Raw genomic sequence first — 23,584 nt, 5'->3', positions numbered from 1 at the left:
AAAAGGAGTCATGCCAGCTGTAAAACCTAAGAACCATAAAACATCATTTCTATTACTGAAAATTTTTGTAAATAAAAGCATTAAAGATATTCCTTGCATAACAAACTGTTAAGTTAAATACATTCACTAAGTTTGTCTATCTTTAAAAAGGAACAAACAATAATATATTATATATCAATAAGTTGATTTTTGAAAACAGCAGACAATAATTTTAGATAATTATATATATATATATATATATATATATATATATATATTCATCATAGAACTTATGTAAATAGTATGGGGAATCCCATGCTTTCTTCTTGCACTCTGCTACTGCTGTGAACAGAGTGCTAGTTTCCATACCCGATCTTCTAAATTCTCTGGCTGTTAGCATTGTCTGAAAATATATATCAATCACTTGCCATTTTCATCATTAATGATTTGAGATTTTAACCATCCTCAATAGGGAAAAGTCAAGCATGTAAAAAAACAAAGTTCCAACAATCATAATTCATTAGTTCTCTAAAGCTTATAAATATTATCTAATTTCTATTAACTATAAAACCCCATGAAACACTGGGGTAAGGTTACGCTGTTGGGAGAGAGAACGAAAAAGAGATAATATATGGTTCTTTAATTACTTCTGCCTATTTAAGAACATGCAATTCATTCATTCCTTCATTTGGCAAATATTTATTGTGTTGACTATTACCAAGATGCTAGTGAAAAACAGAAAGTGTTAGTGATACAGTGTAAATATATGTTTACCGAACATGTTTTATGTGTGGCACTAAAAATATGTGAGTAAAACTGTTCCCTTCTTTATGGAGATGGCAGTCTGCCACAAGACAAAATAACTGTCATATAAATTTAGGTATGGAACTTACTTAAGGATAAGTTTAAAACTCAGTTCAGATGTCCAAGTTTAGAGATCATTACCTCTAAAATAGAAAGAACATGTAAGTCATGCCTAGAGCAGGTGTTGAAAGCCAGCCCAAGATAGGCACGTTCAAGATTTGTATGTGAAATTCAACAAGTCGGTGCCTAATACAGTCTGTGACCCATAAGATAAGATCAAGTACAAAATGGTTGTGGGCAATAAACTAAGAACAGAGGAAAACGACCTTGATACATTAAGGGCCGTATATAAAAAGCCCATAGCTAACATCACACTCAATAGTGAAAGACTGAAAGCTTTGTCCTCTAAGGTTAGGAACAAGGTGAAGATGCCCACTCTCACCACTACTCAGCACAGTGCTGGAAGCCTTGGCCAGAGCAATTAGACAAGATATAAATAAATGAATGAATGAATGAATGAATGAATGAATAAAAGCCATCTGAATTGGAAAAGAAAAAGTAAAATCATTTCTGTTCACAGATGACATGATCTTATATGTGGAAAACCCTAGAGACTACCAAAAAACTGTTAGAACTAATAAATAATTTCAACCAAGTTTCAGTATACAGAAACAACACGCAAAACTCAGTTGTTTCTAACAGAGTCATAGATACAGAAAACAAACTAATGGTTGCCAGATGGGAGGAGGGTTGGAAGGCTGGGTGGAAAAAGTGAAGGGATTAAGCACAAATTGACAGTTATAAAACTTTATGGGGATGTAAAATATAGCATAGGGAATAGTTAATAACACTCTAATAACTATGTGTGGTGGCAGGTGGGTACTAGACTTGTCAGGGGATCACTCTGTAAATTATATAAACATCTAACCACTATGCTATACACCTGAAACTAATATAATATGGAATGTCAACTGTAATTGAAAATAATAATAATAATGAGGCATCACACATACTGTAAATTGCAAATATTCAATTTGAAAAAAATCAGTTGTTTCTATAACTAAAAATGACCAATCAGAAAAAAAAATTAAGAAAACAATTTCACTTACTCTAGCATCAAAAAGATTAAAATACTTAAGAATAAAATTAATCAAGGAGGTGAAACTACAAAATATTTATAGTATGTCTTGCTATTTTAAAGAAATCAAAGAAAATGTAAATAAATAAAAGATATCTTATGCTTATGAATGAGACTTAATATTGTTAAAATGTTCTACCTACCCAAAATGATCTAGAGATTCAGTGCAATCCTATCAAAATACCAATGGCATTTTTCAGAAATAGAAAAGAAAATCCTAAAATTTAAATGGAATCTCAAGGGACCCCAAATAGCCAAAACAATCTTGGGGAAAAAAGAACAAAGCAAAAGGCCTAACACTTCCTGATTTCAAAACATACTACGAATCAACAGTAATTAAAACTGTATGGTACTAGCATAAAGACAGATATACAGACCAAAAAAAAAAAAAAAAAAAAACAGAACAGAAAGCCCAGAAATAAACTCTTGCTTATATGGATAAATGATTTTCAATGAGAGTATAAAGATTATTCAATGGGGAATGAACAAAACTGGATATCCCTGAGCAAAAGAATGAAGTTGTACCTTACCTTAAGTCATATACAAAAATTAACTTAAAATGGATTAAAAACTTAAAACTATAAAACGCTTAGAAAAAAACATAAAGAGAAAACTTCATGACATTGGATTTGACAATGATATCTTGAGCATGACATCAAAAGCACAGAAAATAAAAATGAAAATAGACAAATAGTGCTACATTAAACTTAGAAACTTCTGTGCACCAAAGGAAACAATGAACAGAATGAAAAGATAACCTACAGAATGGGAGAAAATATTTGCAAGTTTTATATGTGATAAGAATTTAATATTCAGTATATGTAAGAAATGTCTATAATTCCATAACAACAACAAAATAAACACAAATAAAGCAATTTAAAAATGGGCAAAGGACTTGAATAATTTCCCAAAGAAAACATATAATGGCTAGTAAATATATAAAAAGATGCTCAACATCACTAATAATGAAAGAAATGCAAATCGAAACCACAATAAGATGTCAACTCATACCCATTAGGATGGCCACTATCAAAAGAACAGAAAATGACAAGTGTTAGCAAGGATGAAAAGAAATTGGAATCCTTGTGCACTGTTAATAGGAATGTAAATGGTATAGCCATTATGGAAAACTATTTGGAGGTTCTCAAAACATTAAAAATAGATTCACTATATGATCTGGAAATCTCACTTCTGAGTATATACACAAAAAAATTCAAAGCAGGATCTTGAGGAGATGTCTGCATACCCGTGTTCATTGTAGCATTATTCACAACAGCTAAGAGATGGAAGAAATCAAAATGTCCATAGAGAGAAAAATGGATAAAGAAAAGGTGGTATACACATACAATGAAATAGTATACAGCCTTCAAAAAAGAAGGAAATCCATCATGTTACAACATGGATGAAAAGTGAAATGAACTAGTCATAAAAGGACAAACACCATACAATCCCATTCATATGAAGTTTTTAAAGTAGTCAAAATCATAGAAACAGAAAGAAAAGTGATTGCCAAAGGCTGGAGGATAGGGGAGGGAGAATTAATGTTTAACGGGTATAGAATTTCCAGGTTGCCAGATGAAAAAATTCTAGAAATCTGATGCACAACAATGTGAATATACTTAATACTACCAAACTGTATACTGTATATGGTTAAGATGGTAAATTTCATTTTATGTATTTTTTACCACAATAAAAAAAAAATGGTCACAGCAATTGAATAAAAACTAATAACAAAATAGGAGCTGAGGCTCACTTGGAAGGAAAACAGACAAGAAAAAGCAAGAGTCAGACATGCTGGGAACCATGTGACAACCTATATAATTCCACCAGAAGCATCTTTCTTGTCCCCGTCACATACAATAGGCTGTGTGCCCACGCTTTGACTCCAGCACCACAAATATGTAAAGACACTTCAATACCGAGCCACCCAAGAATTAACATGCTTGCTTTGAAGGAATGTTTTGTTTTGTTTTTTACCATGCATGGTAGAAATTTTGGATTTTCCTGAATGTTCTGGTCAGGGATTAATTTCCTTAAAGAACAGAGATCCTCTCAAAAAAACTGGAAATTTGTTGAAAGAATGAAGTAAGCACTACAGAACTCCACGATAGGTGCTCAATGCCCAACAAGATCTCGCAGGGGCTGAAATAGAATTACGGCCCCTCTCTCCTCGCCTCTTTTGCATGCTATAGGTCAATGGAGTAGAACAGTTTAGAGTTTAGACTCCAGCTGAGGCTGCCTGAAGTTAGATCTCTTACTAACTGTTTCTTCAATTTCGTCTTCCATAAGATGAACTAATAAGGTCAAGTGTTTAAAGCAAGAACAGAGTAATCTCAGTATTTTGTATCTCTTTTATCCATAGCCCATTTTTCCTCTACTTATTAATTAGCTTCCATTTGACCCAACAAGGGGCCCTCCCTGTCCCTTTTTAGTTCAAAAGCCTACTGTTTACAAACCTATGTCTCCCAGTTTGCATTCTCGAAAGAAAGAAGTTGATTCACTGCCAGCCATGGTCCTATGACATGTAAGGATGCCCCTTGCTCTAGACAGGTCTAGGAACAAAGCATGTGTAATACACAGAAATTACATTTTTTCCTTTACATATATGAGATTTTTTTACATTTTAATAAACATTTTGTGTTTATTAGTGAAAATTTTGTTCTGCAGAGCCTATCTCCAATATTATAATATATAGTGGGGAAACAGAATTTATAATTCACTTTTTATTGCTCTGCAAAGTTGGTGTTTTTGTTCCTATTTTGTGGATGAGAAAACTAAAACAGAGATTGAGTGAGTCATCTAAGCTTACTTAGATGAGAGCAAATAGCAGACTGAGCATTTCATTTTAACTTTGTTAACTCCAAAATCACTATTTTCTCCAGATTGTCTCCCTATTAATTATTAAATATGAGATCACTTTTCCATAAACTTTGCAAAACATAAAAATTGTATTGTGACCTGTATTATCACTTAGTCTGTAATGAATTTTCTTTGCTACTTGATATGTTGAATTTCTCCCATATTGATTGCTTTTCTTCTCAAATCTTTTAATTTCTAGCCTTTCTACTAGACATCTGTATTAATATGACTATAAAATTAGTATCAGCTTATCAAAATGTCTAGGAAGAACTGTAGCTTATTTTCTTTATTTGTATTACCTTTCTTACATAGTATCTGTGCATGCTGTCTACAGTGCTCTCAGCAAAGGCATAAAAATGATTACCTAAAAAAAATGAAATTCTTACCAGATTCGTTCTGGGTATTCTTTTTTTTAAATTCTCTATAGAAAAGCAGATTGGAAAGAAAAACAGCAGAGGAAAGAAGACAATTATTTCCTTCTCGTAATTCATCCTCAGAGGTTATGAACACTCCTTGAAAACAGAATAGTTCTCAGATATGCTAGAATCATCATTCAAATACAATATGCAAGGATTTGCTCAACTCAAGATTCTCTCTACCACAATCTAATCAATCTCTAGCCAAGTATGTGACAGTGATTCACATATTTGGTGATATCTTAACTCAGTGATATCTTAAAAACAGACTACCTATCTTAAAGGCAGATGCCTGCATTTTCTTAACTCATAACAATTGCAGAAGGTGATAAGAATGTCTCTGTTAGTCGTGGTGGGCCCCTTAGACCATACCTGAGTTTTGGGGGCTGGCCATTCCAGAAAAACCAATAATGCATACATAAAACTGCAATGGAAACTGTGGACACCTGAAGCTCAGGTGAGTTTCATGGTTGCTGATGTGCTGGGAGGGTGACACCTACCGAAGACACAGAGGCTTTGTGCTTGGGACAATCATGGACCTCACCTTGTGCGTCCTAATTTGTATTCTTTGTGGCGAAACTGAAATCACATCTATACCCCTCTCCTGAATTCTATGACTCATGCTAGGGAATTATTAAAGCCGAGATGAGTGGTGGGAACCCTCGCATTTGTAGCCGGTTGGTCGGAGGTACAGGCAGACGCTGCGTGAAGTGAGGGCGCTCTTGTTGCAGAGTGCCCTACGAGAGTGCCCTTACCCTACGCGGTCTGAGAGAACTGCTGCAGCATCAGAATTACATTACACTCTCGAAGCAGAGATCACCTGGATACCGCCAAGACCTGTGTGCTTGTGCTGGGGAAAACTTAACGGGCGCAACGCCAGCCTACATGGCATCTACCAGAAAAGACAAACATTAAATAAGAAATTATAGTAAATGTGACATATTTTGTGATGGTACAAGAAGTCAGAGTGTTATGACAGCACAAGGAGACCTCAAAAGGCATCACAGAAGGTCCCCAACAAGAAGGCAACAAGAAGGAAGGAAGACTAGTCCAGAAAAGGGAAAAGAATTCTACTTACCGAGTCTTAAAGAATCACTCACTGAAGGCCTTTTGGGTCAAATTCCAAACACCCCAAAGGGATAAAAGGTGCTGCCAGCTTTTTCCTTTGAATTCAGTCCACGGCTCAGTGGTCAGAATTTAGCCCATATGGGTCCAGTCTGACTTTTCCAGTGAGTTCATACTGAAGAGAGAACATTTTGATCTACAGTCAGTAAACCCTCCTTTTTAATCAATGTGGCTGGTTTTATTACATAGTTTGAATTTTGCTGATGTCATACCTGCTACTATCACACTGTAAAAAAATTAAAACATTTTTAAGTGGATATGAAATACTAGCTTTACTTACTGTTAGCTGATTTTATACTTTTTCACTTAGCTAATTCTCATTTCGGAAGCTTAATTTTACAAGTTTATCTTACACATTTTCACCACTTAACTCTTCTTATTGAAAGTTCAATTTTTGGCTTGCTAAAAAGAATATGATCATAAACTGGTGCTCAATGCCAAAAGTAAGCAGACTTATGAAACTGAACTCTTAAATCTTTTTAATCTTGAACTCTGCTATTAAAATACATGTAGTAGTACCTCACCCTCTGACATATGGTGAAGTACAAATCCCAGATTCTCAATTAATACAGAAAGAGAGGGAGAGAAAGAGTGAGAAAAACAAAGACAAGAGACGTCCTTAGTTTCAAACACTTTTGAACTATCAATGTGTGTGACTTTACCAAAGGGATCAAGCACATTGAACCATGTATACAGAAAGTTTGTCCCTTAGACGGTAGGCTGCAGCCCCAGTAATATTTATTAAACCAGTCTCTTGCTAAGACTTGGCCATTTCACAATGTAGAGGTCATAGTGCAAATACTCAAAATAAGTCCCATTTCCCCTCCGTGAATAAGCTGTTGCCTGGCATTCACAGCTCTGTGGAATTATTTTGAATTTCAAGTCATCCTAGCAGCATTTCTCCCACCTGCCCTTGCTTATCTTCAGCTCTTCCTTTCATATCACACTTCCAAATGAAGCCGGCTGCACCTCTCAGGCCCATGGTATTAGAGACGACAAGCATTGATTGTATGCTTCCTGGCTCGAGGTTCCGCTACACGATATTTACTACAGATTCCTATCATATCCTTCTCAGCAACTGCAGCGGAAAGAGCACCTCTTTTTGAAAAAACACAGCAATGTCATGGAAAGGTTCCCATTGGTCAGGGACAGGTCTGTGTCTCTGTACTGGCCAGAGGGATGCAGGACTTTGGAGGGCAAGTATAGGCCGTATGTGCGGATCCAGGGAAACCCAAATTGCAAGGAGAAATACACTGCTATGCAAAAGGAAAACCTGGGTGTTATTTGCAGAAGAGGAAATGGACAGTAGGCCAGCAAATACGGTTTTTATCTACTATGTCTCCTACGCGATTTTTTATCCCAAGTGTAATTAAAATTATATGATTTATTATATCTCTTGAAACGATGTATTTATCTTAAAAGCTCATACAAATAAGTAGGAAAAAGATAAACAACCGAATAGAAAAATGGACAAAGTGAAGTTTAGAGTGAAAAATATAAACACCCACTAAATATAGGAACAGCCGTTTGGCCTTACTCATAACAAAATCAAAAGGAGTAAGAGGTTCCCATTGGTCAGGGACAAAGATATCCATCACAACATAGATATACATCACAACGTAATCTTGAAAATGCGTATAGTTGGAGGACACACAGTACCTGCAAGGGCCTAGGGAACAATCTTTAGCAGAAGTGTTCAACTGGTGTCAATTGGTAGGGAAGGATCTATTAAATAACTATCAAAACTGAAATGCATAACCCAGCTACCCTACTGCTAGGAATTTACCTTATTGCTGTACTTGAAAAATTCTCCAAACATATGTACAGGGATATTAACTGAAACAAAATTAAACTGCAAACTAAAACTGAAAACAACCAGTGTTCATCAACAGATAACCAGATAAATAAACTATGATAAATGTACACGATGGAATACTAGGAGAGATTAAAGAGAACTAAATAGATCTGTATGTGGAAAAGCTCCCAGATGTAGAAACGGAGAAAAACAAGAGCAGAACAGTGTGCTTTCTACGATATCTTATGTGTAAAAAGGAAAAAGGCAGATGCATGTATGTGGGAATGTACGTATTTTTCTGGAAAAATCAGACAGTTTTTACCCTGCAAAGAGGGAAGATGTCCCCACCTTCTGTTCTATGCGCTTCTCTCCAAGTTGATGTTTCTAACTTTATAAATGTGTTAGTTTGTTTTTTTCCAAAGTTGAAAGAGATTATCTGAGTGGGAAGAATGCAAAACACTTTCGTATTTTCTTCTTTGCACTCCTCTGATTTATAGAAAGATTAATGTGTATTCTACATTTTAAAGTATATACTTAAAAGAATAATTTGATTGGTATTACTTGATGGTACATGAGAAAATGGAAGAACATAAAAACTAGGATTTACTATGTAACAGGCAATATACTAAGCACTTAATAGATGGATTGTCTCATTTAATCCTCTGAACGACATTATGAGACGAATGCTTTTATTGTCCCCACTTAACACATGAGAAACTTAGTAACTTGCCTAAGGTTCCTCCTTGAGTGATAGAACCAAGACTTAAACCCAGATATTTTGATTCCAGATCTAGCGTACTACCAAGATGTAATTTCTACTAAAAATGTAAATACTGACATGAAAACTGTCTCCATGGGCCTAGAAGAACTGTATGTAACTGAGTCTTGAAATTTTAACGCCCCCTTTAAGTTCCCTGAATTATAGAATTGAGGTGATAATAAATTCTGCCTTCCCCATGATAGAGAAAATCAAATGAGAAGAGTAATTACATAATATCCCTTTAAAAACCATACATATTCCTCAAATAATAGGTATTTTAGTATGTAGTCAGCCTCCCAAAGGACTGCAAGCTGACAGTGATTGTGCACTTCTGATCTGGGGGAGGGCCCCCCCATACTGGAAAACGAGCCTAGTTTTAGCAGCCTTCACATCAGGCTTCAACTCCTAATTGAGTCTTGAGCCCAGGCTCTGAGGTAATATTGTCTTATCCTCATTTTGAAGCACATAAAACCCAATAAGGTTAACTAATTTCCCCAAGGTCACGCTGAAGTCACTGGTGACATTGGCATTGAAACAGAAGTTTCTTAATTCTCAGCCATTGCATTGCTCCCAAGACAAAACTCTTGTTAAATAAATTATACATTGACACAAGGGCACTTTACAATTCCATGGAGAAGAGTCCCCAGAAGCAAAATATTTCATTTTAAATTGAAAAATCTCAGACTTGCAAAAGACTGATGTCTTTTCCAGCCTGCAAATTACGTATCTCAAAGAATCTCTGAGGAAGCTCTCCTAAATATTCTACACAGTACATTTTGGCTCTAACAATTTACCTGAAAGTCTGGTAAAGAACACACACACAGTACCACTATCTGGCCTGCAAATGTGTAAGGCTGTGTGCATGAGAAAGTCTCTCCCGGGCAGCTCTGATTTGGTCTGTGGCCCTAAATGACCTTTGTGTAGAGCTGTAGGAGGGGCCCCATGACTCTCCTGGAATCAAAATGAACCTGAAGGTAAAGCCCAGAGAAGTTTGCTCTGGATTAGGAATTCTTCCTAAGGGTCATTAATATAATGTGACCACTTTACAAGTCATTCAAACAATTGTTCTGATGGAAAACAATGCAAAGGAGTTTAGCACAAGTCCACCTTAGAAAATCTGCATCAAGCAAAGATACAGACTTCTGCAGGGTAACCTTTGGCAAACATGCAGGTGGAGCAAGGAGGGAGAAACCTGCGTGGTTACTCTGGGAAGAGCGGGCAGGGAGACTCCATCCTCTTCCCACCCGTAGCCCCAGCCTTCCTGAAAAACCAGTGAGAATTCCGAGGGCCCTCTGCCTCTGGTGTTAACAGCAAGTCCCAGGCTGCACTAGCTGGGAATGAGATTTAAGGGCTCTGGGTCGTTCACATAGAATCCCAGCGTGGCGGGGCAGTCTGCCCTGCTCTCACCCAGGACCATTTTTGCAAAAGGAAAATACCACCCTCATAGCACAGAAAAGCATAGAAAGGTCTGTGGATCCTTCCCAAGGTTGTAGAGAAACACAGGAGGTGACTACTTCAAACTTAGTTCTTTAAACGTCTATTTCTTCCCCCAAATTTCCACTTTCCGCAATAGTTGCTACAACTCTTTCCCCTGAAGAAACGCCTCCAGCCAAGCTCTCCTTCACTCCTCTGGGCAACTTCCGGCCTCTTTTCTTGCTTTGATTCTTCTCACCATTTGCCTTCCCATGGGGCTTTCCCGCATCTCTGCGATCCTGAGAATCAGCAGCCACTGCAGGGGCGGCCAGAGCCGGAGGCCAGAGGCAGGAGAGGGGACAAGACCAAGATCAATGAAAAGAACAGATCCTCTTGAACTTGAAACTGACGAGGACTCACCCTGTTAACCCATCAGGATGGAAATCCACCCACAGAGCTAGTCCTTATGGCGGCCATCCCCCAGTTCCCTGGAATGGAAATGATAATAGTGTAACGGAACCAAATAGTAACGGGTATAAATTAAATAAGTTGATATGCAGAGCATTCAGTGAGTGCTCAACTGATGCTTGTTATTATTCTCCTATACCCTGGCCCTCCTCCATTCCTGTATCAAAGTCGAATGTAGTTAAGGAAGAAAAATGCTGAAAAGCATTAGTAAGTATGCTGCAATGTTCTCACACTGTAGCTAAGGACTAATTTTATTTTTATTTCCAGTCTGTCTTGGTCCTGCTGCATATGACTAGAATGCAGCTCATGCCACATGCAGCTCCTTATGTGAATCTGACAAGTGAACAAGTTAAACCCCATTTAATGAGATGAGTTCGCCAATCATGAATTCATCACACTTAGAGGTCACAGCAGTGCCATATTGTTAAAAATGTTTCTATATGCTTGTTCTCAATTTCTGTCACGGACCAGTAACAAAAGAGTTCTCAGACCACACTTTAGGTAGCAGTGGCAGTGACCGACGAGAACTCCTGAGGTGAGTCCCACCAGGCTGGATTACTCTGAGCTCCTGCAATCTTTGAGAAAACACTTAGCCTTAGAGACAACGAATACACCTCCGAGGATTTCTTCAAGGAACCAGAGGTGTACCTACCGACCAAAAGTCCATGTGCCCCTCTCCAACCCAGGCCTTCAGCTGAACAATCTGTGAGGTGTCAAGGTCCCCCTGGGCCCCACGCTTCTTTCAGTGTTTATTCCCTCCATCTCCCGACTCTTTCCTCCCAACCCAACCCGGCATAGATGCGGCAAGTAAAGAAAACCCTCACCAGAAAGCCATTCGATGAACTGACTCATGCTCTCCTGTTCAAGACTTGACAGGGGAGGGGAAAGGGAAGGAGAAGGAGAGGAGAGAAGAAAGAGATTTGAACTGCAAACTAGCAGTAAAGGAAAAATAATGCTTACTATTTGAAAAAACCACTAGACAGACAATCGCAAGTGAGGATGTGGAGAAACAAGAACCCTCGTGCGTTGCTCGTGGGAACGGAAAATGGTGCAGCTCTCGGGAAAACGGTCCGAGCTCCTTAAAATGCTGGGCACAGAGTTCCCATATGTCCTAGAAATTCCGTTTTTAAAAAAGTTTTTACCCCAGAAAAATGAGAACGTATGTCCACACAGAAAAAAAAAAAACTATATATGAATGTCTAAAGCAGCATTAGTCATAATAGTCAAACTAGAAACAACCCAAATGTCCATTCGCTGATGAATGGAAAAATAAAATGTGGTATGACCATACAATAAAATATTATTCAGCAGTAAAAAGAAGTGAAGTACTGATACAGGCAACAAAATGGATGAAACTTGAAAACAGGCTAAGTAAAAATAAGATATTCACAAACGACCACATATTTTATAATCCCATTTATTTGAAATGTCCGGAATAGGCAAATCTATAGAGATTGAAAGTAGATTATAGGTTTACTTAGGGCTGGTGGTGGAGTGGGGTGGAGGAGATGAGGAGGGGTTACTAACAGGTACAGGCTTTTGGGAGGTGAGGGTCAAAAATGATCTAAAATTGGATTGTGATGATAGATGCATAACCCTGTGAATACGGTAAAAACATTGGATTGTACACTTTAAATAAATGAACTATATGTTTGTTATATTTCAAGAAAGCCTTTACACAAGTAAAAATGTTAACATTTAAAAGAGAGGGAGAAAATTAACAATAAGATTTCATGCTTCATTTGGGGGACAGGTTTGGGAGAATGGTGGAGATCCTTCGAGAAGCATCACGCTGTGTAGAGATAGTTCTTAAGCGAAATATACATAAATATAACTGTAAAGCTTCACAGACAAAAGACTGGGGTATCGTCCCTTATGGTGTGAAGTCTGCCTCAGTTTTGTGAATGTAAAGTGTTTTTTTTTCCCTCAAACCAACTCTTCCTTATGTAAAATATTTCCTTTATTTTTTTTTTCATTTTATAATAGAAATACAGGATCCCAAAAAATATAGGAAAGGGCTCTATCCACATGATCCTAATCTAGCCACACATGTTAACCTGTGTTGATGTGAAAATCTAGCTCTTGAAAGTGAGGACACACTGTTTTTAGCAGACAGGGACTGTGTTCTCCTTGTCCCAGAGGTTACTCTGAGTTACGGGCCACGGGGGTGGGCAGCGAGGGTGTCCTACAGGGAGTAACACCCCAGGGTGCTCCGAAGGCCCCGTGCTGGGGCCAGGGCAGGGCTGCCCATTTACTCCTCTCAAAAACAGCTTGCACTGACAGCGGGGTTTATAATTCTCGGTCCACTTAACTTGCCAAGAAAGAGACTTGGAGGGAGCGCTCATTTGGGATTCGTCTTGGGGGTAGCCTTTTAACTATGTGCCCTGGCAAAGAGAGGTTCTGCTGGAGGTTTTGTGTTTGTTTGCTTGTTTGTGTCACTCATTTCTCTCATCTTCTATAAATAAGGTGTGCTCAAACAAATGACAAATTTCAGGTACACATAACTGCTTTGCTATTTACAGAGCATTTGCAATGTAAATACGATGCGCTCAAGAGTATTCTTGTGTAAAGTGCTAACAAATATTTGTTCTGCCGAGGAGCCTGGGACGCCATGCAGCCAGCAGGCCAAGAACGGCTGGGTGAGGCCTGGCAGCTCCGGCTCCCCTCAGACTCTGGGCGGCTCCGTGCTCCCCTCACCTCTGTCAGACGCAGCAGCTGACCTCCTAACTCGGTGAAAGAAAACAGTCACAAATGGATATTTAAACAACTTCACTGCTTTGGCTTCTGTCAGAGTCTGTGTTTCTGAAACAGAATTTGGTTTAGAAATAGATGGTGCTTTTCCTTCATGCACTTGGGGGTCAGAGCGGCCCCCTGAAGCCTTTGTAGGGGAGCAGAGGCCATGTTTGCTGGGCCTCGTCTCCTGAACCCATCATGCTGAAGTTATCTGGCATAAAGGTGCCATTAAAAGCCACCATTATATCTCTTGACAAAAGAAAATGACAGGCAACTTTCCGAATGCCATCAGTCTGAGTACAGAGAGAGGGAGATGGGGAGGGAAAGGGGTAGGCCGAGAAGAGAAGAGCTTCTCCACAAGAATATACCAAGTGTCACAACCCTGCTCTTTGGTGGCCTCCCTGCGCTGTAAAGGTAATGACAGAGCTCACCGTCTGTCCTCTGAGGCTGGGCCATCCCGTCCCCCATATCGCTCCATCTGGCTCACTTCTTTTCCCTTGCTCTCTGGGCTCCAGCCACACTCACCACCCCTGACCCCCCAGAAGCAGGTTTTGATGTCTTCTACCTGCACCCCGTTTGCCCTCTCCTCTCGGCCCAGTAATGCCACGTCATCCTTCGGATCTCAGCTCAAGTCAGTTCCTCGGCATTCCCATCTCCTTTAAATGCCCCTAAGTGCAGGCTCTCAGGGTACCCCTGCTACCTACACTTGTCACTGTTCTAATTGTGCAGCTGTGTAAGTATTTGATTGTCTCTCTCCCTCGACAAAAATTGTAAGCCCATGAGGGCATGAACTGGAAATACTTTACTCACCACTGTACTTTCAACAGTGTCTGGGGCATAATAGGCATTTAATAAGTATCGAATGAATGAGTGAATGAAGCTAGGATTCAGTTCAGGTCTGTCCCTCCAAAGCATGTTTTCTTAACTGAAAACTTGCCAGAAAGGGAAAAGCCCAGTCACATAAAGAGCTAGGGAAAGAGCATGCAGGATGGAAGGGTTACCAAGTGCAAAAACTCACGAGCTTGAGGAAGAGAAATGCGGCCTGGGGGCAGAAATGAGCAAGGAGGCCACAGAGCCCAGTAGGCTGGCTGCTTACTAGCTGTGTGACATGAACATCTAGAAGCCTCATCTGAAAATGAGGATAACACCTACTTAATAGCATTGTTATAAAAATTAAATAATCCTGGAAGGTACTTAGCCTGCCGCATAGTAAAAGTAACTAAAGCTAATGTCTGGAAGGATCTGAGACCACCAAAATATACAGATCTTTATCTGAAAGAGATTTCCCCACCTCCTCCCACCGAACCCCCTACTCCCGCGTCATCACTCCCTTACTGAAGTATATGTGTAAATACACTGATTGTGACCCCGCAACTGTCCCCATCCCCACTCTACCACATCCCCCAACACACGCGCACACACACGCGCACACACAAGTGCGCACACACGCACATGCACACACACGCGCGCACACACACGCTCATGGCTGTAAATTCCAGGTTCCTCTGATGTTTAGCTGGTCACTGCTTTAAAATAAACTTTAAAGACAGAAACACACTAAATCCTCATTTAATTTTGCAGAGGTGTTTTTAACTTTTATCTTCAACTATCTAGGATTTCATTGTTTCTCTGTACATACAGTTGAGAAAAAAGGCAAACTAACAGAGAAAACATCAATAAAAAGAACAGTTTATTTGGCAATGGTGCAAAAATATGCTGCCTGAGGCTACTACTTACATGAAAATACATTAAAAAGAGATCCCAGAAAAGCCTTCAACAACCAGATAAAAGGGTATAAACGTCTTTTTTTTCCAAATTTGTAAATATTCAGGGAAAAAATTTGAATTTGAATATGATGGAGACATCCCAGCCTACACATTTGCAGGGCATGCTAGAAACATTTTTGTCAATTCTAAGGACAGATTGTCAATATTTCATATCAATTTTCTTCATTTAAATAGTGGCAGCAGAAAACTCCAGTTCAAAGCTCATGGATTTCCCTATTTGCTGCTCTAAGAGCCCATAAACATATGTATCTTTGGAAAACTGTCATGTGTTTTCAACTTCCTGAAGAATTCTTGTAAAGTATAACTGAACCACATTACCCTTTATCCTGAGCTTTTATTCCACTAATGGACAAATTGGGAGGAGGCTGAGAACAAATGTGCTATTAATTACCCAGATGGCTTTTTAATAGAACCTTGGATTATTCCTCAGCCACTAAACATTGTCCAGAAATTTCTTAATAATGCTGGTGTGCAACGCATTCCTTCCAGGAGAATAAAGATCTCATTGACCGGCAGGCTCGGTTATGTCAGGTTAGGTTAGGAGACGGCAGACAAAGAGTGGGTATTGTATAGACCAGGGAGAATGACATGCCGCATCTGAGCTGCCCAGTCTCCCCAGCAATGACAGATTTTCTAATTCACTGCAGATTCTCACAAAACTGGGTGGTCAGCTTCGGAGGGAACCAACAGTGGGTCTATTGATTCTGGGTGGGAGCAACGTAATTCTGAATTAACCTGAATCGATTCAATACAAGAGAGAGTCTCGGTATCGGATTAAAATTAGGATTAATACATTTAATGTTAGGTCAGGATGTTAAGTCCCAGTGCTGAAAGACCTACACGAAGCAAGTCAAAGCTAATACAGGCAGGTATTTTATCCAGAAGATAATTTCTACCTTTAGACTCTAGAAATATATCAGTCAAAATTCACTGGCACAGATGAATCCTTTTATGATACTACGTGTTATGTTATGGCTTCTGCTGCTTAGATCATAAGTCATACATGCCTCTTTTCTTAAGTTCATCATATAGATATACAGATAGATACATAAAGAGACAAGCTTTCATCTGACACAATAATGGCTGAAAGACAGCCAGGCTCATTGTTTGTTCCTGCTTTTGTAAAATTATCTTGCCAGAGGCAAAATCTGCTGCTTGGAGCTTTCCAAGTAGACAGCAATTAACTTTCACTATGCTCTTTAGCAGACGCATGCTCCTAATAAATTATGAAGAATGCAAACTACCATTTTTAATATGTTTTCCCAACTACTAAATAAATGTATTTATTTATATTTAGGAAAATAAAAAGAGAACTAAATACCTAAAAATGCCTAGAAATTATTTTAACATAAAAAATTTAAACTCTCTTGATTTTTAAACCATATAAAAATATCCAAATAGCTATGTCTACAGAAAAGAACATGAGCATTTGTTGCAAAATAGTCCTGGTACAACTATGCAAAATAGTTCATAAGTGAGCTGACGTAAAAATAAAATATTTAGAAGCAATAAAATTGAATGTGACATTTTATTGGAGAATGTATTTTCTTAAATATTTAACACCACTTGGACGTGTTCCTCTTACTACATACTTTGTCTTGCGTAAAAAAAATCAGGAGGTAAAGGATTGAAACAGCTTTTAACAATTATCTAGCACATTAAAGAGTACTTTTTTCATGTAAAAAATGAAATAATTTATAAAATGCACCTCTTGGTCTTCCTCTTTCTTTTGACCTTTCTCTATACTCCTTGTCATCTGATCACCCTAAATTATAATCAATAAGGGAATTTTTAATAAATTTGAGATGACTCTGTTGTCAGTATCTTTCTGTATACTGTAACTTAGTCCCATTGTCACTTAAAAACATCACTTACTAGTAATCGTAATGGTAGGTACATTTTGCCTCTATCTAGGCAGGATATATGTTCATGTCTTCAGATGGACCTAATCGCAAGTAACTTCTGATTTATAGTTTCAGTTTGGAATTTAACCTGCCAAAGGCTCTTTGCCAAGTCTTAGTAACTGAAATACAGTTTCCATTTCCATTTTCCATTTTGATCCAAGTTTGTTTTCCCAGTGCTGCCTTGAGCCTAGATTTCTAGTACCTGCACACTGACCCCTGGTGGCAGAAACTAGACCCCGCAAAGCTTATTGATCTTCAAATTATACCCCTTTTAACTGAAAAGTTACCTTCCTGACCTAGTCCATAAAACTCACCGGCCCTATATCCCACCCTCAGAGTCCTGCTAGGTAATTCAGTTAATTAATTTAAAATAACTTGTGAATGTGAATATCCATCCCTTCCCCAGTATCGCAATATTTTACACCAAAGGAGTTTCTCATACCCAGCTGGACAGAGAAAAACTTTTGAGCAGGGGACCTTCACAGGCAAATCGTATAACAGATGTCTTCTATTCAACATACTCCATGACTAGCCTGAACCAGTGACACTTCCTAGATTCCTGTAACAAGAACAGGGTCTTTACAATCAGGCCTCAGTTTTGTCCTGATTTCTTGGTTTACTAGCTGTGTAGTCTTGGACGAGCTACTTAACCTTCCTAAATGTGCAGTTTATCTATTTGTAAAATGAGGATAGGGATATTTTACTCTGAAGAATTATTATAGGAGAGATTTCATTCGAAGTGCCTCATATTGAGTGCCTTATATTGAGAAATATAAGTTCTCAAATAAATGTTTTATATTACTTCCTATGGAAAGATAGGGGCATGTATATTTATGATGTTTCAAAAACTATGTATTTAGGATGTGGGAAGTGTAAAAGACATAGGAACAAAGGACAAAAATATGTGAGGTCAAGTTTGTCTCCCCAAAATCTGGGCCCAATATCCATAGTGTCTGCTACACACTTGGAAAAGTGCTGTGTGGAGTTCGAGGACATTTCAGACAGGTTGGACTTGAGCACGAAATATAAAATAGCATGCCTGCTTTTCAGTTATAGTAAATCTGTGGGCCGCTGGGTGTAGCTCCCCAAAGAATGCTAGTTAACACCAAATCAGATTTCCAAATAAGCCCAGAGAACAGGCAACTCTGACAAATGGACGATTGTTCGGAGATGTTTGTTTACACAGACATCTTCTAACTGTAAATACGATGATCTGAACGCACACGCCTTTGCAGCCGTCATAAATGCTAGGATGTAGTTAGGTAGTGTCTAGACGCCTTTGATCAAAAAACAGGAATTAGTGGTTGCTGAATTTACTAACACAATTTTCTTTTCTCCAATTATTTCTATTTTCAACCTTCACTTTTAGGATTTAGTTACAGCATCTTGCACTGCTTAGTCAGCAGACATGTGCCATTTGGGGGACGCCATGATCCCCTTTTTCAAAATTAAATTTTGAAGCCAGAAGTGTCAAGTTTCATTTCTCGTTTAATGTAATTCTATGAGATTTTACTCTGTCATAAATAAGACCAAGTCATTACCCACTGATCATCCCATGTAAGCACACAATGACTCAAGCCCATGGTCTTACTCCTAATTATTTTCCCACGTATAATCTACTATATACCTTTATCAATTAAGCAAATATTCATAATGAAACATGGAAAGATCCACACTATATTTATAATGAACATATAGTTTAGGTAAAAAGATTCAAAATATGCAAATTAACTGATAAAGTATTATAGTGTAAATTATACCGAAATATCACTTTAACACTTTTTAATCAAGTGATCCTTAAGAATATAATCTGTACCAAATGCCACGCTGGCAATTATTTTCTCTTACTGCATTGCTCTTACCTAATGTCGTATCCCACTACAGCCCATCCGCAGTAGACCCTCCATTTGCTATTTTGTGCAGTATCAGAGAACCTCTTTCATTACAGGACAGGCTCAACTGTAAGTCTGCCTGAAGACATGGACTCGCAGGGCGATTTTACAAAGAGATCGCTGTGTATATGCTTGTATGCCAGGGGGACGAGATATAAAGGGGCCACCTAATTCCCATCTTCTGAAGCTCGTGGTAAGTGAATTTCTGATTGTGTCTTCTCTCCTCAAACTCTACCTTACTTGCCACAGCTAACCGGTCACCCCTTCACAGCAAGGTGGCTGTTAGGGAGAGACTTAACTGCTGTTGGAAGAAAGGAAAATTCTTCATTCAACCCTAGCTGCGATGGGATGTAAATGGAGACCCATGGGGAAGAGGGACCATACAAAAGATGAGGAGTGGTGTTCACAGAGATGACCCAGAGCCGCGGTGAATTTTCCCTGCCTGGTCTAAGAACTGGAGACTAGATAAGACCCCCATACTCTCATCTATTCTTCTTTCTGGGTAATCTTTCCTCTCATAACTTCATATCCTTAACATTCCAAAAAAGGCTATGGTTGGTTGGTTGGTTGGTTGGTTGGTTTTTGACCCACAGACTTTCCTCATGTTTGGCAAAATTCTTTGGTCTCTAAAACAATTTAGTTGTGTTTCTCTTAAGCTAGGTGATTATATTTTACACTGTGTACTGGGATACCATTTGCTTATAAACATAGATTTATTCTTTAAAAAAATATATATTGTTCTTTTTAAAAAACATTGCCATAGGCCCTGAGCTCTGAAAGTTTTCATAAGTCTTTATCTGAAACAATGGTCACCCAAATCTCTAAGCCCCAAGCCCAGGATTTTAACAGTGGAGCTTTGCTTAGGATTTCTTTCCCCAAGGTCTGTTAATCATATGGGAAAGAGAATAAGAAAGAGGATTTTGATAGAGAACGACCTATTACCTTTCACTGTCATTTAAAAAAAAAATCTTTTGGAAGTTGGTAATGGTGCTTAAAATTTATTTGAGTTTGGTATTACTTTGTAATACCAAATACTTGGCCAAATATTGTAGCCAAATATTTACCTTTTTTAAAAACTGGCTTCAAAAAAAAAACAAAACTTGTCCCCATTTTCCTTTAATTTTTGATCAAAATGTATTTTCAAGGAAAATGAAATCCATATGCTCCTAGTTTATTCCTCTTAATTCTTCAACATTTTGTTATGGAAGATCATCTGGCAGCTAAAAAGCCTTAATCCATTTCCAGATTTTGTCATTTAGTTATTAAATTGTATTTGTCCAACAATTGTTAAATTGTGAGTTTGGAAAAACGAGTATTTATTACAAAGCACTTTGATGAATGAATAAATAAATGAGTGAGTGAATGAATGACAAGTAGGGGACAATTCAAAACCATCCAGATAATACTTAAATAAATTTTTTACTAATTGGCATATAATTGGCATACAATATCTTATTCGTTTCAGGTTAACGTCATAGTGATTTGATATTCAAGTACATGTGAAATGATCCCCTGATAAGTCTAGTACCCATCTGTCAATATACAAAGTTATTATAATATTATTGACTATATCCCCTATGCTGTACATTACATCTCTATGACTTATTTATAACTGGAAGTTTGTACCTCTAATCCCCTTCACCTATTTCACCCACTCCCCCAACTCCTCCCCTCTCTGGTAAGCACCATTTTGTTTCCTATATCTATGAGTCTGTTTCTGTTTTGTTTTGTTTGTTCATTTGTCTTGTTTTTTAGATTCTACACACAAGTGATATCTTTCTCTGTCTGACTTATTTCACTTAACATAATATCCATAAGGTACAACCATATTATCACTAATGGCAAGATGTCATTCTTTTCTATGTCTGAGTAACATTCCTGTGTGTGTGTGTGTGTGTGTGTGTGTGTGTGTGTATTATTGTGTGTGTGTGTATCGCATCTTCTTTATATATTCACCTATTAATGGACACTTAAGTTGCTTCCATAAATGCAATGTACATAAGGGTGTATATAGCTCTTCAAATTAGTGTTTTTATTGTCTTCAAATAAATTCCATGAATAAAATTGCTACATAGTATACTTTTATTTTTTAATTTTTTGAAGAATTGGCATACTGTTTTCCATAGTGGCTGTACCAATTTACATTCACACCAACAGTGTACGAGGATTCCATTTTCCCCACATCCTTGCCAAGATTTCTTTATTCTTGTATTTTTGATAATTCTCATTCTGACAGGTGTGAGGTGATATCTCACTGTAGATTTGATTCACATTTCTCTGATGATTAGTAATACTGAACATCTTTTCATGTGTTTGTTGGCCGTCTGTATGTCTTCTTTGGAAAAATGTCTATTTAAGTCTTCTGCCCATTTTTTAATTAGGTTGTTTGGGGTTTTTTATGTTAAGTTGTGTTAAGTTCTTTACATATTTTGGATATTAACCCCTTATCAGATGCATGATTTGCAAATATCTCCCCCATTCAGTGGTTTGCCTTTTTGTTTTGATGGTTTCCTTCACCGTGCAAAAGCTTTTTCATTTGATGTAATGCCATTTGCATATTTTTGCTTTTTTTGCCCTTGTCTGAGGAGACTGGTTTGAAAAAGGATTGCTAAGACCTTTTCTTCTAAAAGCTTACTGCCTATGTTTTCTTCTAAAAGTTTTACAGTTTCAGGTTTTACATTCAAATTTTTAATCCATTTAGAATCTATGTTTGTATATGGCATAAGATAGTGGTCCAGGTCATTCTTTTGCATGTACCTGTCCAATCTTCTCAACACTATTTACTGGAGAGTTTTTCCTCACTATATCTTCTTGCCTCCTATGTCATAGATTAATTGACCTTATATACATGGTTTTATTTCTGAGCTCTTTGCTCTAGTCTATTGATCTATGAGTCTTTTTTCATGCTTGTACTATACTGTTTTGATTACTATACCTTTGCAGTTTAGTTTGAAATCAGGGAGTGCGATACCTCCAGCTTTGTTCTTCTTTCTCAAGACTGCTTTGCTATTCAGGGTGTTTTGTGGTTTCGTACAAATTTTTAGTACTTTTTGTTCTAGTTCTATGAAAAATGTCATTGGTATTTTGGTGGGAATTGCAGTGAATCTGTAGATCGCTTTTGTTAGTATGGACAGTTTAACAATATTAATTCTTCCAATCCATGAGTAGCATGGTGTACCTTTCCATTTATTTGTGTTGTCTTCCATTTCTTTAAATAGGGTTTTTAACCCTATCAGTTAGTGATGATAGAAAACTTTATACCAGTGCCAGACAGAACCTTTCCTTCTTTCTTTCAAGTATTAATTTAGCCAACACAAATACAACTTTCATACATTTTCTAGACTAAATTATAAATTCTTGTATGCTGTGTATAAACCATTTTTGAAATGTAAATCTCTCCAAGACTTTGAAATAATACACATGTTTACTAAAAGTATGGAAAAGACTGACAAAAATGAAACTTCCCATTTAAAATTGGAATATAACAGAAGTAGTAGATAAGATTCATGAGCTGGCCACAGGATGTGATAACTCGAACGCCAAAAACAAGGGTTTATTATGTGCCAGGCACTGTGCTCGGTGTATCATTTACATTATTTCAATTAATCCTCATGAAAACTCTAGGAAGTCAGTAATACTTTTTGCAGATCTGCAAACAAGTTTAGAAAGATTGAATAACTGATCCCAGGTTACACAATTGATAAGGTGAGCCCTTGTACCAATCTCAGGGCTGTGTGTGTGCAAAGCTGGCACCTTTCCGCATTCCTGAATAAACTGCAGTGGGAAAGACCTCCAGAAGCATGAAATGCAGCTGTGACTGCAACAAGCAGTCACTTCTCAACCCACCCAGTCTCTTGGACTATTGCTCCCTCCTTTGCCTGTGAGCTGCTTTTAGATTACCAAAGACGGTAAGAGATTAACATCAAGGCTCCTATAAAACATATGCTATGAAGGTACCTCCAGTCTGAATCCAGATATTATCCCAGCACATCATAGAAATGTTCTTGGGGAACCACAAAAGTCAAATATAGTTATCGACTATGATCACTTTTTAACTAGCTGCAAGGTGATGTGTTTCTAGGATACAAGGAAGCATCTTGTGTCGCTATTACCCTAGGACTAGACTGGTCCCATTGTTAAAGCAAAACTTGCTTAAGACACTTTCTTAACTTACACAGAGTCTAGGAAAAGTCATAAATAAATAACTGTTCGAAAAGCACATTACCCAAATGAAAAAAATAAAACCCATTTCAATGAAAGAAATTATCATCTGAGAGCACCAGGTGTATGGTTCCCTCCCTAGGTGGAAGCTAGAAACTTTGGGAAAAAAATCTCATTCCTTTCTCAAAAAATACACAGATTGTTTTTTCCAGTCTGCAACTTGTACAATTGTATCTCTAGATTTCCCTTCTAATAAAAACAAAGTGAATACTTAATAATCATGATCTGAAAGCACCCAAATTATGGAACAAAAGTGCCTACTGGTTTTGCAGTTAGACAGACAACTTATC

The 23,584-nt window shown here is 37.8% G+C and overlaps 1 long non-coding RNA gene across 1 annotated transcript in view; it reads right to left on the bottom strand.

Moving 5' to 3' along the window:
- LOC120585480 (uncharacterized) overlaps positions 1–23,584 on the bottom strand; it is a 160,128-nt gene that overhangs the window by 91,482 nt on the left and 45,062 nt on the right. Inside the window, exon 3 of the long non-coding RNA XR_005648337.1 lies at positions 6,275–6,436. This is a non-coding gene — a long non-coding RNA (uncharacterized LOC120585480). The remainder of the gene's footprint in view (positions 1–6,274; positions 6,437–23,584) is intronic.

Source organism: Pteropus medius, unplaced genomic scaffold, assembly GCF_902729225.1.
Source record: "Pteropus medius unplaced genomic scaffold, Ma_sr-lr_union100, whole genome shotgun sequence".
NCBI lineage: Eukaryota > Metazoa > Chordata > Mammalia > Chiroptera > Pteropodidae > Pteropus > Pteropus medius.
This window is presented reverse-complemented; position numbering and strand designations above follow the sequence as displayed.